Source organism: Lynx rufus, unplaced genomic scaffold (genome assembly GCF_022079265.1).
Source record: "Lynx rufus isolate CCGP_SWC_20201006 ecotype Redwood Valley unplaced genomic scaffold, mLynRuf1.p SCAF_10, whole genome shotgun sequence".
Lineage (NCBI taxonomy): Eukaryota > Metazoa > Chordata > Mammalia > Carnivora > Felidae > Lynx > Lynx rufus.
In genome coordinates this window covers 71,654,274-71,673,491 of record NW_025814824.1, presented here as the reverse complement: position 1 = coordinate 71,673,491, position 19,218 = coordinate 71,654,274, and the positions used below count along the sequence as shown (strand labels likewise).

Sequence of the window (19,218 nt, the reverse complement as noted above, 5' to 3'; positions counted from 1 at the left end):
TAACTTAATTAATTAAATGACTGTGCTAATTACAGTATAGAAAGTAGGGGCTACCGACACATGTGTAAACCATGAAGTGGGAGACAGTGGCACATTTGAGGAACTCCGGGAAGGCCATAGTAACTGAGGGCAGACAGAGAGTAAACTAGAGTTGCAGAGGGAAGGGAGCCCCGGATCACGTGGGGCCTTGTTGACCATATTAAAGATTCTGACCTTTATTCCAAGAGCAATTGGAAGCCATTGAAAGGTTTTATGAGGGTTAAAAAAAATATTAATGACAGGAAACAACCTATCCAACAGAAAGGAGAAGACTTTAAAAATTATAACTAGGGATGAAATATTTTCCATTACGAAAAATGTTTAGTGGGAACTTTTAGTGACATAGAAAAATGAAGGTAACTAAAATAAAATTTAATAGTAAGTATGGTATCAACTACGTTAATAGATGTACATGAATAAAAAAGGTCAGCAATGGTAAAATCTACGACTGAGGGTTTTAGTGAATCTTATTTCTTTAATATTTTTCTGAGTTTTCCCTATTTTCTGTAACAAATGTGCATTAATTTCACCCCTTGAGAAAAAAAACTTTATGATATTTTAATTTCTGATCCCTTTTGAGTTGGTCACTTCTGGAATAATTTATTTTGGGGCCCAATAAAAATGAATTTTAGGGTAAACTTCATGCATTTACCTTTCTTTGTTTAACTTTATTTGGGTATGAATGAGACTAATGTGTGTGTATGTGATTCCTATATCTGGTAACATGATAACTTGTACCCATGTGTGCAGAAAAGAATTAAGAAAGCAGGCTAGAAACTGTTATCCTTGGAAATGCCAATTTGCAAGTTGGCACTTGACTGGCATCTGGAAACATGGATTTCTGGAAAATGGCCACCATTCACAGGACTGATAAGAGTGGCTCACTGTGCCTAGACAGTTTGTACAAGCAATGTGGTTTCTGCTGAATGCTTGCTTTCCTTTTGGGAATCTGGAATTTCAGCACATGCTAGGCAGAGGGGGCCTGTGTGACCAACCCCCAGTAAAAACCCTGTGTGCTGAGTTTCTAATAAACTTTGTTGGTAGACAACATTTTACATGTGTTGTCACAGCGCATTGCTGGGGAATTAAGTGATTCTCCTGTGACTCCACTGGGAGAAAACTCTTCGAAGCTTTCATGATTCCTCTGGTCTTTTCTTTGATTTTGCTTTGATATTTTTGCTGTAATAAATCATAGTCATGAGTATGGCCTTGTGCTGAGTCTTCTGAGTCCTCCCAGCAGATCATCAAACCTAGGGTCTTGGGGACCCCCGACACAATAAGCCACCAACATCTTCATGTTGTTGAAACTCTTATGCCAGAATTGTGTTTTTAATTGACTATTAAAAGTCATTTAAATGTGGAAATTTAAGTGCAGAAGCATGCTGACCCCATATCAGTAAAACGTGATAGTATATTTATATTTGCATATGACACTTAGAAATAGTTAAACTCATGCTTATTTATGGCAAGTATATTATTGACTTGGTTTGGGTATTGATGACTCACAATAGCAGCACAGTTATATTTGGAAACAAAAATTTCTAAATAACTTCCAAATATTATGCAAGTCATCTAAAACCAAATAGTTGATACTTTACCATATTTTCCTATTTACCTCAAAGTTAATAGAATTCAACACAGCATATAGTTTTAGCTTTGGACTTCATGAATGCATGTGTGTGTCTATGTGTAGTCTTGCTTTGTTTCACTAAACATTAAATTATGAATAATTTCATATAAGAAAATATCCCTTTAAACCAAAATCTCGTGTGCCACAATGTTCTATCTCATGCAAGTTCTACATAATCAACTAATCTCATCTTATGATACATTTACACAATTCCTCAATTTTTAGTGTTTGAACAATACTAATTAACATTCCTGATCCAGATTTTTGAAGGATTATATTTTTAAAGAATTATAGGAATATATAACTGATAAAATGATATCTAAAATTTAAATATATAAAACATAAAAGATTATATTCTAAAGATAATATAATTGAATATTTACATAATCTTGGAAGAAGATATTTAAAGCACGGTTTCTTTTTTTTCAAGTTGATTTATTTATTTTGAGAGGGTGGGGAGGAGCAGAGAGCGACAGGGAAAGAGAATCCCAAGCAGGCTCTGAGATGTCAATGCACAGCCTGACGCAAAGCTCCATCTCACAAACCGTGAGATCATGACCTGAGCCGAAATCAAGAGTCAGGTGACTAACCAACTGAGCCACCCAGGCGCCTCAAAGCATGGTTTCAAACAATGGCAGAAACCATAATGAAAAGATTGTTGGCTTTGTCTGCATAAGAATTTGAAACATATTTTCTATAAAGGAGAAAAATCATAAAAAGGTTAAAAGACAACAAAGGGGAACAGAGAAACAGAAAATGGAGAAAACTATTTGCAACCCCTCTAACATTAAATATAACAGTGATAAATTACATGTTTATTAGAAAAAATAAGCACAGCAACTTATATATGGGAATCAATGGGGAATTTGCAATGGCCCAAGAAAAATATGAAAAATATTTATCTTCATTATTGAAGATAATAAAAATACAAGTTAAAAATATGCAAATATATTTATTCTATCTTATCAGACTAAATACAAGGAAGAATTATGAGACCCAATGTGAACATGGGTGCAAAGAAAAACTCTTACCACAGGTGGGAATATAGATTAGCATAATATTTGGCATATACTAGTCCCCCCTCCAGATATTTGGTCATTAAATAAAAATGTATGAAAATAAACTTCTAGGATTGATTATTAGGAAAGGGTTTTTGAACACAAAGGCAACATTGTTCATAAGAAGGCAACAGGGGTTTTCTTGCACATTAACTCTATTCTCTTCTTTAACGTGGAGCCAAATGGTGGGTGGAGTAAACTCAATAGACATTTTATCTTGCCTTCAGCAATGTGTATGACATGACCTCTCTGATATATTTATAATCAATAAAGAGAAATATATAGACTTAGTTAAATCTAAAGGTAGTTCTGTGGATGTTAGTTTTAATTAGACCTCATTCTAAACTTATTGAATCAGAATCCCTACAGGTGAGCCCAGAGAATTTTTAAGCTACCCAGGTGACTCTTAGGTAAACTAGGGTCTGAGCACATTTGGGCTAGATGTCAGATACAGTGGGAATTAACTAATGCATAAGGAGATTTTCATATTATCTTCAGTCTGTGTCCCCCAAGATGCCCTGATATTCTTTTCATAAATGACTCAGATCATGGTCTAAGGATCGTTCCTTACAAATTTTTAGATATCATGGAGCTGGAGGAGTTAATGGATACCTTGAATGATTGCATCAAATACAAAGGATTGGGACAACTAGATCAAGATGAAATTTGATGGAATTAGGTAAGGTCATATACTTTATTCCAAATATCACTGCACGTGGGACAAGATGATAAAGATAGTTTTTGGCTTAGCAGTACTGATTATGAATAAGACATGGGGCTTCAGGCACTCGTCTTTGACCCAATATCAGTAAACTTTGTGCATTAACTGCCCCAAAGGGGTAATATGGTTTTAGGATGCATTTATGTAAATGAAATAACCAGAATAACCAAGAAAATAAATGTTTATTGTGTGCCAATAAGTCCACGTTGAATGTATTCAGGTTAGGTGCCAAATTCTAGGGAGGCTGTTCATAAATTAACCTATATTAAGAGAAAATCAACAAGGCTGAAAAAGCGACTTGAAATTATGCAGATGGAGATACATTGAAGAGGGATTTTTAGCTTAAAATAGAATAAACTAATAGTGGATAAGGAGCTACATAGATTATTTATTTTTTAATTTTCTTTTTTTTGCTTGATTTACTGTTTTATTATTTTAAAATTAATATATTTGCATTATTTTAAAAATGGAAAATTGAAAAACATCTCTCTGCATATGCCTTTAGACATTGTAGTATTTGGACACACACACAAATAACATCTAGGAGAGCTAATTCAATGTCAAACAACTTAAGTTTTGTAATATTTTGCAGATTTTTGAAGATGATTCTTTCATGTTTATTTTCTCAAAAAAAATTTACAATCATTTTGTCAAGTGAAAAAAAAGTCCTATTAAGATTTTTTTGGACCTACATGAATTTTATGGATTAGTTTAGGGAGTTTTCCTGTCCCAAATAAAACAGCCTTTATTTTACATCTTACTACAAAGTTCTCCAATTTTAAAATTGAGATATAATTCAAATACCATTAAATTTACCCCCATTAAGTGTATAATTCAGTGGATTTTAATATATTCAGAGAGTTATATAAACATCACCATTAATTCCAAAACATTTTCATTTTCCTAAAAGAAGCTCCCTATCCATTTCACTGAGCATAATGTTTTCAAGGTTTGTCCATGTTGAGGCATATATTAGTACCTCATTTCTTTTTATGGCTGAATAATATTCCATTGTGTGTATAAACCACATTTTGTTTATCCATTCATCAGTTGATAGACTTGGGATGATTTACACTTTTTGGCCATTATGAATAATTCTACTATAAATGTTGCATGCAAGTTTTTGTGTGAACATATATTTTCAATTTTCTTGTCATATACCTAGGAGTGGAATTTCTGGATCATATGATTAGATTTTTGAAGAACTGTCAAACTATTTTCTAAAGTGGCTACACCATTTTACAGCCCCACCAGCAATGTTCAAGCGTTCTAATTTTTCTATATCCTCACTTGTTATTATGTATTTTTTAAAATTATAGCCACCCTATTGTGTGTGAAGTGGTATCTCATTATGGTTTTTATTTGCATTTCCTGATGGCTAATGACATTGAGCATATTCCCATGTGCTTATTGGCATATTTATATGTTATCTTTGGAGAAATGTCTGTTCAAATCCTTTGTACATTTTTTCAGTTGGGTTATTTGTTGAATTGTGAGAGTGCTTATGTATCCTGGATACAAGTCCCTTATTGGGTATATGGTATGCAAATGTTTTCTCCCATTCTGTGGATTTTTTCACTTTCTTGCTAGTGTCTTTTGAAGCACATATGTTTTACATTTTTATAAAGTGTAATTTATGTGGGTTTTTTTTCTTTGTTTTTGGAGCTTTTAGTGTCATATCTAAGAATTCATTGCCTAATCCAAGTCATGAAGACTTGTGCTATTCTTTCTCCTAAGAGATTTATAGTTTTAGCTCTTACATTTAGGTCTGTGATCTGTTTTGAGTTAATTTTTAATGTGGTGTGAAGTGGTGGTCTAAATTCATTCTTTTGTATGTGAATGTACAGTTCTCTCGGCAATATTTGTTGAAAAGTCTATTCTTTCACATTGAATTGTCTTGGCACTCAAAAAAAAATCAATTGGCCATAAATGTATTTATAGCTTTATTTCTAGACTTTCAATTCTATTCTATTGATCTGTAGGTCTATGCCAATGTAAGTGTCATACAATTTTGATTACTATGGCTTTGTAGTAAGTTTTAAAATTGGGAAGTGTGGGTCCTCCAACTTTGTAGTTCTTTTATAATGTTTTGACTATTCTGAATTCTTAGAATTTTTCATATGATCATTTTGTTAGTTTCTGCAAAAATAGAAGGCAACTGGGATTGTGTTAGGGAATTCATTGACTCTATAGATCAATTTGTAGAGAATTTCCCTTGTAACAATATTAAGTCTTCCAATCCATGAACATGGAATGTCTTTCCTTTCATTTAGGTCTTTAACTTATTTTAATGATGTGCTGTAGTTTTCAGTGGTCAAATCTTGAACTTTTTTTTAGAAATGTATTCCCAAGTATTTAATTTATTTTTTGATAATATTGTAAATGGAGTTGTTTTCTGTAAAATAATTCCATTTATCTTTACTTTTTTTTTTGCTGTTGTCATCATATATTTTGCCTGTATATATGATATCAACCCTACAACACAATGCCATTATTTTTGCTTTTAGTTGTCAATTGTCTTTCACAGAAATTAAGGGGAAAAAGTGCTAGTCTTTATATTAGCTCAAATATTTATCATTCACAGTGTTATTTATTCCTTTGTGTCAACACAGTTCTTTCTCTGATATGTCATTTCCTTCAGTCTAAAAAACTTCTTTACCTTAGCATTTCTTATAGTGCAGGTCGGGATACAAATTCTCTTATATTTCTTCTATCTGAAAATATCTTTATTTCATTTTTGTTTTTAGAGGATATATTCACCGGTTAAATAATTTTAGGTAGGCTTCTTTTGTTTGTTTAGCATTTTAAGATGACATTCCTTTGTGTTTTATCCTCCATAGTTTATGATAGAAAATCAGACATCATTTTTACCCTTGTTTTTCTGTATTTAATGTCCTTTTTTCTTCTATAGCTCCTATAAAGTTTTCTCTGTAGTAGTTTGACTGTAATATACCAGGTTTGATTTAAATTTTTTTTTAGTTTATACTACTTGGAGTTTGCTGGGTTTCTTAGATCTGAAGGTTTATGGTTGCCACCAATTTTAGAAATTTTTAACCATTATGTTTTCAAGTATTTTTGACCCTTGCTCTTCTTATTCTTAGAATGTGGTTTTTACTTAAGGTTATGGTCCTTGTTTCTAAGACATGACATTTATGGCATTCTTAACAAGGCATCTCCACACTGGCTGGACTAGGAATCTCATATCTCTCAATTCTGTATGATCTCTCTTGCCTCCAGTCAACCCTCAGTCCTGCATTATCTATGCTTTGCTGGACATTGTGGAGTCTCATCCTGTGAATATATAGCCTAGCCTTGTCCAGTAACCCACTGGGCACCCCATGCAGACTTCAGGACCCCTCCTCTGTGCAATTACTTCTCTTGAACCATGATGCAAATTCCAGCTGCCTTAGTAGCTCCAAACTCTGGTTCCTACCTCATTAGCTCAGTGAGACTGCTGTGCTCTGCTTGGACTTCACCTCTCTACTCAGTCATCTGGAAATTGTCTCCAGGCAGAAATCTAGGGAAAATATGTCATTCATCTGCATTTTCCTTCTCTTAAGGATCATGATCCTACATTGCTTGTGGTTCAGTACCTGAAAGCAGTTGCCTTATATATTTCTTCTAATTTTAGATTTGTTTAGGGTGGTTACTCTGTCATGGCTGAAAATGGAATCTGCCTTTTCTTGTTAAATACTGTAGAGTACATAAAATATGGAGTCAGACCCATTTAGTTTAAATAAGGCTAGCAAATTTAGATGCCCACAGGAGTAATGCAATAACATTAAAAACAAGTAAGGTGGTCTAGATAGAACTCTTCTAGCTACTGACCTATATGTATTTCCTTTGAGAATGTGAGAGCCAAACAAAACATTCAAATTATGTTTCCAGCCTATTACAGTTCATGAGCCACTGGTAGCAATCTCTGTTAAATTTTGGATCCTGGCTTTGCTATGTTAGTCTCTTTAAGCCTCTGTTTTCAATTTGTAAATTTAGAATAGTTATACTTAACTTACAGACTTTTGTAAGGTTTAAGTGAAATCAATACAAATAATACTTGGTACATAATATTCTTTTAATAAATGGAAGCTCATCCAGTAGCTAGTTTTATCTATAGGTTCTGGATCCACCATCAACTCAGTCAAGTGAGTTAAGTCTTCTGGCTACTGTGACTGATGATTGCCTTTCTCAGAAAGACTGTTGAGACCTGATCCTTCATGCTTCTCATTCCGTTGTAGTCAGTTACAGCATAAGTTAAATTTCTATTGTACTTGCTGCTTCCTTACTTTCGAACTAACCACTTATTTCTTCACCTCTCAAACTATTTTGCTGTTCTTTCTAGAATGGCTGCTCCATAGCCAGCAACACCTATCCTCATATTTTCAATCTCTTGCCTGAGTACTCCTCTACTTCTTTGCCTTTAATGAAATCTGGGTCTTTCCTGAGAAGACCTGAAGCTCTTATAAGTGGCTGTGGCTGTTTACTTTCACAAAGCTTATGCACCTTAGGACCAGAAGGTAGTGTTGGTGTCTTTCTAGCTTACTATTGCCACCTCCATTTCTCCACCATCTTATAAAAACCCTCTCCACTAGGCTTTTTCCATTTAAGCTCATTACCCTCCACCCTACTGCTTGCTGTCATATACCAACTTTCCTGGTCATTTCCCCACCATCCATCTAAAATATTAGCATTTGGCTAATCTTCTCCATCTCAGTTCCTCCCATCTTTCCACATCATCTATGGATAATGATTGTATGGATGATCTGTTCTGTGCCATTAACTCTACATTTTTAAAAGTAATCTCTATACCCAACATGGGGCTCAAACTCATGACCCCAAGATCAAGAGTCAATGCTCTACTACTGAGCCAGCCAGACACCTGTCTCCTTTGTAACCTAACATTCATTTCCAAAGGATTTTTCAGTACATTCAATTCTTTTATCACAACTATGCTTTACCCACAACAACCATGTCAATTCTCAGTCAATCCTAGACGACTTCAACAATTAGCTTTCTGCATTCCTTTTCCTGAGTTGCCAAGCCTTGTTGGAAAAAATAGCATAGTTCTGCAAATTTGTATTAGTGTAAATTCATAGATGTTAAATTTAACATGGCACTTACTGCCATTCAGCAGTTCTTTGCTTGTTTTCTAGACAATTCCTTTTATAGGTAGCAGGTTGTATCCCAATTCTACAATTCATTAGGCTGTATGACCTTGGGAAAGTCTTTTAATCTCTCTGATTCTCCATTAATTAATTTCTAAAATGAGAACAGTGGTACCTACATCAAAAGATTGTTGTAAGGATTAAAAAATGTATGTTAAAGAAATTTATCCACTGGATGGCACATAGTACTCAGTTAATGGTTGCCCTTTTTTTAATGGCAAATCCCAAATTTTACTGCTCTCTTTATGTCCTTTCCCTTGCATCTGCTTTCTTCCCCATTGCTCTCTACTCTTAGCAATTGTCTTGCCTTTGTGGACAATAGAGGTCAATACTTGTGGGACTTCTGCTTTCCCTTCATCTCCAGATAGATCAGGAACTGTATTCATTTTTTTTACTCTAAATGACTAGCACAGGCTTGGCACATGAAAATATCCAATGTTTGTTCCATTGGATTTAAAATGTCCTTATTTTTATGTTCCTTCCATGAAATTAGGAAAAGATAAGGTGGCAGGAATCACAATGCAATAATAAATTTGGAAATTAGGCTAAATATTTGCTTGTGATGGTTGGTGAAAAAAAAAATCCTCTGGTATTCAAAATTTGCCTGAAGGAGACTCAAGAATCAGAATCTGTCTAAACGAAAACACTCATTTAACTCTGATAATTAGTAACATAAACAGAAAACAGATGAATAAGCTGGATTTATTAGTAAACAACTATTTATGATCCAAATCATTTCCCTCCTATGAGAGAGACTTCCCGGCTCAATATTGCAATATCTCTCAAATGTAAATAGTAAACCCAAATGGCTATCGACAATGATCAATGTGTTTTATGATAGCAGTATGGAAGGAGAATAAGCATTCCCCTGCCAACTAAACACAACCAACCAAGCAAAACCATTTTAACCTTTCTTGGGTCAGGATTGGAGTCTAATAATGTTTTTTCAACATACACTCAAACTGAATTTCTGTGGCCAATTCTGACATTAAATTAACTTACTTTTCCTGAAGTAATCTTGGATTTAGGAGAGACCATTAAGATAATGTTATTTTCTTGAGGATATTTATTTTAGTGCATAAGTGTTTTAAGCTAAGATCTTGGTATAGAAATCTGAGATGGGAGTTTTGGCAGAGAAAGCTTGTGGATTCAAACCCCATTGAAAAGTCATTTTCTCAACAACTTTTTTCCTCAAGAATATCCATTTTATTTGTGTTCTCCCAGTGGGGAGTATGTAGACTTTCATAAGGGTTTGAGAAGGGAAAAGGTCTCTGGTAGTTTCTGAAATGCGAGTACACTGAGAAAGTAAAATCAAACTAGTTATGAGTCAGACACACTGCCAGGTAGGAATTGAGATAATTCAAAGATTGTCTACCTTCCACATGAAATTTAATGTACAGTTGCAGTGATCTATTCCTAGAATTGCTTATATAGATATAATAGGTTTTCTCCTTTTGTAGTAGAAAAACTGTAGCACACTTATCTCCCAATTTCTTTTCTTTGACTCCTCTCCGTTCAACCAATATATGTAATGTTCTTTTTCTTTTCATTAATTTCTCATATTTTTTTCAAAAAGAATCACCTGAGATTGAGAAGGAAACATTGATACAAGTTCAAATTGGTATGATATATTAATGTGTAAAGATGTGTTAAATCTAACTATGCATTCATAATGATGATCTATTAGTTAGAATTCTAGGTAACAGAAACCAAACTCCAGGGGCGCCTGGGTGGCTCAGTCGGTTAAGTGGCCAACTTCGGCTCAGGTCATGATCTCACAATCCGTGAGTTCGAGCCCCGCGTCGGGCTCTGTGCTGACAGCTCAGAGCCTGGAGCCTGTTTCAGATTCTGTGTCTCTCTCTCTCTGACCCTCCCCTGTTCATGCTCTGTCTCTCCCTGTCTCATAAATAAATAAAACGTTAAAAAAAATTAAAAAAAAAAAAAAGAAACCAAACTCCAATTAAACTTAAGGAAAAAGTGACCCTTGAATAACAGGGAGGTTAAGTCTGGTGATCCTGCATGCAGTCGAAAATCTGTGTATAACTTTTGACTCCTTCAAAACTTAATAGTCTACAGTTGACTGGAAACCTCTTGATAACATAAAAAGCAGATCAACACATATTTTATATGTTGTATGTATCATGTACTGTAGTCTTACAATAAAGTATGCTAGAGAACAGAAAACATCATTAAGATAATCATAAGGAAGAGAAAATACGTTTACAGTACTGTGCTGTATTTACTGAAAAAAAATTCCTGTATGAGTGGACCCGTGTAGTTCAACCGTGCTGTTGAAGGATTCTAGGGAATCTTATGGGATTTAAGGGCAATATGATGCTGTACTTCAGGAATAAACTGTGAAGGAATTGCTTTCTATGTCTTCTTTCTCCATTTTTTCCCATGTTCTCACTGCACATCTTCATTATTCTTGACCCTACTTTTACTGGCCTATTCAGCTCTTCAGACTACATAGATGGACTTGTAAAAGGAGGGTGGAATTCCCAGAAAAGGTGTTGGGTTGGGCTAACCAAACTATAGTTGTTCACTATAAATCACTATGAAAATAACTTGTAGAAGTATCTTCATACAATGAGTGCTACACATTCTAGGTAGATCATTAGTTTAGTCCTTGTTATCTGAAAGCAGGGCCACATAAGCTTTTTGTTTATGTATTTCTGTGCTGATTATTCTGTCTCCTCACCCTTATACCCATTGTCTACCTTCTCTGTGTTGTTGTTTAACCTAGAAGACTAACCTTTTCCCACTGTATCACCAAGACTATGTTGTCTCACTTCAAATTGGATTTAGCTGATGGAGGTCAGAAAGTGGTATGAGAGAGATATCAGAATATTTATTCCTTGATTCCAACTGCTTCAATGCTATATCTTTGACAATAGCTATAACTGTGCATGAGTACAGTTCGATACTGGTGACTCTTTTCTCATTGGGCCCCAGTAACACTAGTTACTCCCCTTGTCTCTCAGCCTAGGGGTGGCAATGGCTCCCTATTAATGCTAATTTCAGAGTACCTTGACATTTCTTAATACTTCCCATATATTTGTAAGTAGCACTTTCATTAAAGTCTCATTTGAGCTACTGGGGAGAATTCTGTTTATTGTCAGGACTCTGGTATTTGGCACAAAAAGTAGCCTTAGAATCAGACCCTCAGCATGGGAATTCTTGTGCAATGTTGCCCTCTCATTTAAGGAAAATAACCTGTCAGCTTGACTGTAAGTGGAGAATGAGAAAATGGTAAGAGGCTGTATGCAGTGGTATTACTAAAGTGGACTACTAAACTTACCATCAGTGGTATCTCTGGTTGCAGCTGGTATTCCAAATGTGATATTTCTGCTGGAGGAAATGAATATACTTTCTGGTGTTTAGTGAGTTATATGCATTCCAAATGGTAGGAATAAACTCTGTTCACACTGTAGGTCTGGGACTTAGAATTGGTAATATCAGATATGTGGATGGACCTCACAGAATGGCCAAAGAGTTTGAAGATATTTGTATCTCATCAGATAGTAACCACTATAGAGGAAGATCTCAACAATCAGGTAGACAAGATGACCCATCCTTTGGATATCAGTCTCTCTCCCCAGTCCTCAAATGGCTTGTTTGGTGGGTTTATGCACAAAGTGGCCATATTGGCAGAGGTGGAGGTTATGCATGGACTCAGAAATGTAGATTTCATTTTATCAAGGTTAATTTGGTGGTTACCCTGATGATAGTCTACCTTATCAATAAGTGAGACCAATGCTGAGGCCCTGATAAGGCACCATTTCCAATGTGACCTGCCATCACCATCATAGAGCATGCAGCAATTTATTTTTAAAGAATACATACAGATTTCTGACAGAGATGTGCCTCACCCTGACAGCACTCCTCTGTGGATTTATAGACTGGACTGTCCATTGTCATGGTATTCCATACAATATTTCATCTGACTAAGAATGGTAAAAGTATGTCAAAGATCTGTGCCTAAGAAATTCACTGGTGTTACCATGTACCTCATCCCTAGAAATAGTGAATGACCTAGAGAAGGCAGTTGGGAGACAAAATTCTGCATGATTGGGATATTATTCTATAGGATGCAGCATATGCTTTAAATCAGCATGAATATTTGATCACACAACTCTTCAGGCTTTTAAAACATCTGGGCACTCTTTCTTTCAGAACTATAAGATTTAGCTTATTTGAGGCTACCCCTTCAGCTGATTTGAGGCTACCCCTTCAGCTGATTTGAGGATCCTTCTGGAACTTTTATTCATATAGACTAAAAATCACTAAAGTACTTCAAGTGCCATATATTGGTCTCAATCAGTAGCAACAGCTTGTTAAAAGTTTTTAGTAGATTGACCAAAATTGTGCTAAGATATTTCAATACTGTTGTGCTTATGTTAGTGTTTATTTCTTTTTGTGTTTTATTAAAATGTGTAAACACTGTCATGAATATTATTCATTTTAAATAGATCTTTTATTAATATGAATTGCTTTTTTAGACCCAATTCATGTTTTTTTTCATTTAATTCAAATTTATCTGATATTAATATTGTGATCATTGCTTTGCTTTTGCTAGCAATAACTTCATATCTTTGACCATGTCTTTATTATAGCCATTTTAATATTACTTTTGCTTTGAATTTGTTTCATAGAAATGAAATATGGCTGTACTTTGTTTTCTGACACATCTGAGAGGCTTTTTATTTCCTAGGGAAAGTGATTCAATTTCCATTTTATTATAGTTAATTTATTTTTTCTTATTTCTGGGATTTTCTATACTTTCCCATTAGTCTTTTTTTTTTTTTTTTGTCATTTTCTATCTTTTGCTCTATGGACTATGTTTTCTTTACTTTTACCTTTGCAATGCTTTGGAATATTACAAGTGATTGTCTTGAAATTCTTATACTGTTTTTCTCTGATTATCATAGAGTTGGGTATGAAACAGTGCACCCCTCCCATTATTTTACTTCTTTTTCTCCCTTGTGTTAGCTGTTTGTACAAAAATAATATGGAGGTATTAATGCGAATTTTTCTGAAAACAATTTTTTGGATGTACATTTTCTGATTGTTTAATTTTTTTAATGTTTACTTATTTTTGAGAGAGAGAGAGCACACAACAGAGTGAGACACAGAATCTGAAGCAGGCTCCAGGCTCTGAGCTGTCAGCACAGAGCCAGATGCAGGACTCAAACTCATGAACCGTGAGATCATGACCTGAGCCAAAGTTTGACACTTAACCGACTGAGCCACCCAGGAGCCCCCATTTTCTGATTGTTTAGATATTTGGAAGTGTGAATTTCTTGCCTCCACTCCTGATAGGCAATTTGGATATAATCATTTGGATATAATCACTGAGTGTCTTCTGACATTTTAGTGGGCAGTGGGCATATGTGAAGTCGCCAGTTAAGAAAAAGAATGACCACAAAGAATCCAAAAACATCTTAAATTCTACATATAAGGACAGAGAGAGGGGGAGAATTACGATCATGGAAAAGCTCATCAATATAGTGCAATACAAAATGGACATGTTCCTGCAGAATGTACAAGAAAAGGATAATAATGTAAAAGAAAAATGATAGGTATGGAAGACAGACCCAGAGCTTCCTCATAGGTAAAACCTGTGATCCTGCAGAAGAGACCCAAACAAATGTAACAGTAGGAACAATTCAACTGCAAGACAGGAAAATGTTCCTGAAGAAAATTAATCAAAAGAAGTTCACGATCAAATTCATTCTGGGAACTCTTTTAATGATAAAGATGAAGGACAAACATCCTGTATTTCTAGGCAGATAAAAGAATTAATCTAAATGGGAAAGTACTTATTTGATTTAGTTTTGGTTCATGATCAGTTTTCACCTTTTCCCCAGTGTCTTCACAGTCTTTCTAGTAAGACATGGACAAGATAATTGGGGAACTGATGGCCAGATGTCACTGTAATCCAGAAGTATTTTACAGAACTTTGAATAATCAGGCAAGGATGGGGCACCTGGGCAGCTCAGTGGGTTAAACGTCTGACTCTTGATTTCAGCTCAGGTCATGATCTCATGGTTCCTGAGTTCAAGCCCTGTGTCAGGCTCTACCCTGAGAGTGTGGAGGTTGCTTGGGATTCTCTCTCTCCCTCTGCCCTCCCCTTCTTTCTCTCTTTCTCAAAATAAATAAATAAACTAAAAAAAAATCAGTCAAGGTTTAGTTCTTTTGAACTCTTAACTGTCCCAGATCCAGCCATTGCTCCTTGTAAGTAGACGTTACTGACCAACAAAAGATGTTGGTGCTTTGTTACTGTCTCAAGCTCTTCTGTGTCTTGTGTGTGTTTCATTACGGAGATGCCAGTTTCCAGTTGGAAGCTTGGGCTGCTACACTCCAATCAGAGGAGACTCAAACTCTATTGGAACCTTGAACAATCAGCTATAGACGAGGAGAATAGAAAAATATCTGCCTTTTATATAAATTCTCTATTCTTGTGTGCCCTTGTATATTCTAGCCTGAAGTGATGTTATGTATCTTGGCCTTCTCGAGTCAGTTACCACAAGGATTTTAAGGCAGGTTGGCATACAAGTCATGGGTCAATGGTTTTGAAGTCTGAGTCTTCACAGGGGTGGGTACTGAGTATCCTGGAATAGTCATGGTTCTTCTGAGATTTGAAATGCCATTCACTGGATGGGAGTTGTGTCTGCTGTCCTGGGGAGCCAGGTTTGCAGCAATTCGGCTGCATGAGTTGCTACTGACCATCAGGGACTTGGAGAAGATAGCTCCCTTCTAGTGAAAGAGAGCAAACAAATAAAAAGTTGTCTCAACCCTCTGGGCTATCTTACCTCTGTGCATTTTAGCAAACAAGTTGTGTTGAGGGACACGAAGGGCATAATGTTTGTAGGTGGAAACCCAAGCCCTATCATCCCTTCTTACAAAGCTTTAATACTTGAAAACAAAATGCTTTGGAATTTCAAACAGTCTGATAGGAACTGAAGGTGATAGAGGTCCCTCCTGCACCCTGCTGGGCTGTTGCCCTAGGAACGAAACTGTGGCTTGAAGGCAGTAAGTTATAGAATGTAACCTGGCTTGGGATCCGAGCACTGGGGATCGAACTAAGATCCCTAAGAACGAAACTATGGCTCAAAGGCAGTAAGTTATAGAATGTAACCTGGCTTGGGATCCGAGCACTGGGGTCCAAATTCTGCCCCTAAATAGCTGGAGGTACCAATTCACTTCTCCTTCCTTCACCTGTTTCCTCATCTCTAAAACAAAATGGTTGATCTTGAATCATATAAGGATCAAAGTAAAGAAGTAAAACATGTACAGTGCTTAGCCTAGCAGGTATATAGTAAGTGTTGTTAGAACTCGCTCCTCCATTCAACCTCCTGAGAAACATTCGGGATGAGAATGCTCTTAGCTAATTACGGAAACCACTAGGAAATTGCTTCCTATGGGTTAGACTTCAAATATTTGTTTGTTTTGTAGAAACATATTGGGCTGCTTTCTGTATGTGTCTGTTCTGATTCAACACTTAATTATTCAGCAATCCAAAGAAGAAAGAAGTTGGTCTGTAAGTTATGTGGGTAAGGTGACCTAGAAGGGGAACTGAAAAGGAGCACCCAAAAGTGAGCAGCTGTCTGATAGTTAGGTCAAGACAAGTGCAAAAGAAACTCTTGAATAAATGTGGAAATTGATCAGTGAAAGGGAGGAAGCTTATTCATGTTTAATATGTCAAGTCTGGCACGACTTCCAATACTGCCTAATACATTTTTTTCCAAGCAATATTTATTGAACACTTACTTTCTGCTGGCAACATAGATAGAACACAGATACTGGTTCCTGCCAGTAGGCTGATTATAATCCAGAGAGTTAGGGGAGCAAGTAAACAAACAACTGCAAATCACTAGGGTAGGTGCTTGGATAAATATGCGCACAAGAAACTTTGGTTGTACACAGGACAGCTGTGTGTGAGGGACTGCTTCAGGGCATCAGGGAAGTCTTCCTGGAGGCAGTGACTCCTGAATCTCAAAGGGTGAGCAGGAGTCAGTTAATCAAAGGAATGGATGGAAGAAACTTAGGGACGGGCACCATTGGAAATATGTGGACAGATTCTGGCAAGTGTGCTATATGAAGCATGGATGGACTGGGCTGTTTAAATGTCAACATGGGCATATCTGCCAGGTATAGGGTTCAATAATTGTGAATTGAGGATTGAATGAGAGATTTTGTCATGTGTCCTACTGAAGCACAGATAAGTGTTTTCTACTGCCTTTTCCCGATCAGCCTATCGTAAATCTGTTAAAAGAAAAATGAGATTAGTTTACCATGTTTCATTTTATGGAACCATAATGGTTGTAGTGATCATGGATTTCTTTTTCAGTGGTTACAAGTTGCCCTCTTGATAAGAGTCAGTAATAAAATTTCTTAGTCTAGGGTTTGCAGAATTTACCTTTTTAAATATTAGAATCACATTTTTTCTCACATTTTCCAGAATTCAAGGATGAAGTGACTTAGAGATTTCATTGGTAGGTTCTCTCTGTAAACTGGTATATAATAATCACCTCCCCTTAACCAGCAGATTCCTCTGTGTTGGTTAGAATTAGGTTCCAGAAAGGGAATACTTTTGTAGAATAATTAAAAATATGGATTTGGGAATGAAATCAAGCCTAGCTTTGAAGCTTAGTTCTCCCACTCAATAGCTGTGTAACTTTGGGCAAGAGTATTAAATGTGACAACATCTGCAAAAGCAATGATTAATTTTCCTTCTCTGTCCTCTCTGCCTAGTTCGTTCTATTGATTTCCTCTTTTTTTTTCCACAAACATTAAAAATCTTTAAACAGATAGTTTTTCCCAGTAGCCCTATCTTAATATAGAGTCTATTTTCATTTTTCCATATTCAATTTTAATTCTTCTAGGTACTCAGATCCTTTATTATATTTACCGCTTTCACAATAGCACCTCAGCACTTGGATTGCTTTATAAATACAGTGTTTCGATGAGGTATATTGAAATTTGTTAGTTGGAAATTTTTTAAAAATTCAATAAATTTAGAAATCATCTTAGAAGGGAATTTCAGACTTTAATGACAAATTGATCATCACTCTATATAGATGATGTAAAGGTCTGATAATGGTTTTATTCTCTATGTGTATAGCTACATAATATTCTTTATAACCCACAAAGTAAATATCCTTGTACTCCTTTTACAAATGGAGAAATTGAGGCTCAGAGAGATTCAATAGCTCAACCTATGGTGTATCTACAAAGTGACAGAGCTGGGATTCAAAGCCAGGTTTTTTCCCCACAACATTGTACCATGACACCTTCTATCTGATGACATTCATTAGTCTCATGTTTTATGCCTTTACACTTCTTATGAATTCAGCAGTAGCTTTATTCCTAAGGTTTCTGTGGCTGTTCTTTTTTTTAAAATATAATTTATTGTCAAATTGGCTAACATACAGTGTGTAAAGTGTGCTGTTGGTTTTTGGGGCAGATTCCCGTGGTTCAGCTGCAGATGACCTCTATACCCTATTAATAGACATTAATAATATGTCATGGTTGCTTCAGATAATTTCTTCTGTTAAAGAAATAAAATGTTACTGATACAACAGAAGCTCATCTTTTCTTCCCCCGTCCCTCCTAGGAATGAGCTAGTACCTCAGAGTGCTCATGTATGTCTTAAATCTTCGACCACAACCATATATGTGTAAACATAGTATTTAATTAAGAGTAATACAGCCATTCTTTCATATATGTTTTCATATTTGAAAGAAGCAGACATCATTTCAAGATGACCCAATAAAGCCAATGTATCACTTAACAAGAATGTGGGAGGAAAAAAAATCTACCCAAAGCAGTATATTTAAAACAGATGCTCTAGTATCTGAACTGATTCAAAGAAAAGAATATTTTTAAAGCACAGGGTAAAAAAGGAAAAATGGTCACTGTCAAAAAATTTGTTGTTACTTTATATTTCAGGAGGGAGATATGTTAAAATATTTACTTTGGTTAAAACTGGTCAAGTAGGGAAAAATTGATACTAAAGGAGGAAATGGAATAAAAAGAAACCCAATGAGGCTTCTCTACACTTTGCATCCTGAGGACTGTAAGATTTCCGGCATGTTAGTTAAAGGCTCTGTAATTGGAGAGATTGCCTGATGAAACAAATTAGTACAGGGTATTTCTCCTTTGTCTTCGTAAACTTCCCAAATCATGGAATTTAAGTTATATGTGAAGATGCTCTGTCAAAATAGAATCTCCTGCTTCTTAAGTAATTGAAAGCACCTGGATGTTTGACCCTGGCTCACAACATCTGGGAAACATCCATCTTATTTTTTTTCTAAATGTACATTCACAAAAAAGCAAATATCTTTATGGTTTCCCAGGTAGATTTCAAAATTTTCCCTCATTCAATCTTTTGTTGAATTTTAATTCGTTGCTAAAATGATGCAATAGACATAGCAAAATAAAATCAAGGTGAAGGGAAGCAGTTTAAACTTGCCTGCAATTCTTGGATGTTTTCACCTGGGCCTTATGCTTACCGTGGCTTCAGGTCTATGCCAAGACCCTAGCATTTCAGGGTTATTTCACTTGGATTTAGGATTCCTCTGTGGAATGTAGCCTCTGAATCGT

The 19,218-nt window shown here is 35.6% G+C and overlaps 1 protein-coding gene across 25 annotated transcripts in view; it reads left to right on the top strand.

The window, feature by feature from the left end:
- LPAR1 (lysophosphatidic acid receptor 1) overlaps positions 1 to 19,218 on the top strand; it is a 367,912-nt gene that overhangs the window by 149,745 nt on the left and 198,949 nt on the right. For 19 of the 25 annotated variants that reach the window (XM_047067554.1, XM_047067587.1, XM_047067519.1 and 16 more), the window contains one exon: positions 3,309 to 3,406. The exons of 5 other annotated variants lie outside the window; for them this stretch is intronic. The gene's annotated coding sequence lies outside the window, so the exon portion shown is untranslated. Of the gene's footprint in view, positions 1 to 2,658; positions 2,706 to 3,308; positions 3,407 to 19,218 lie in introns of those variants that run through there. One more of the 25 variants, XM_047067623.1, reaches the window with a different exon arrangement.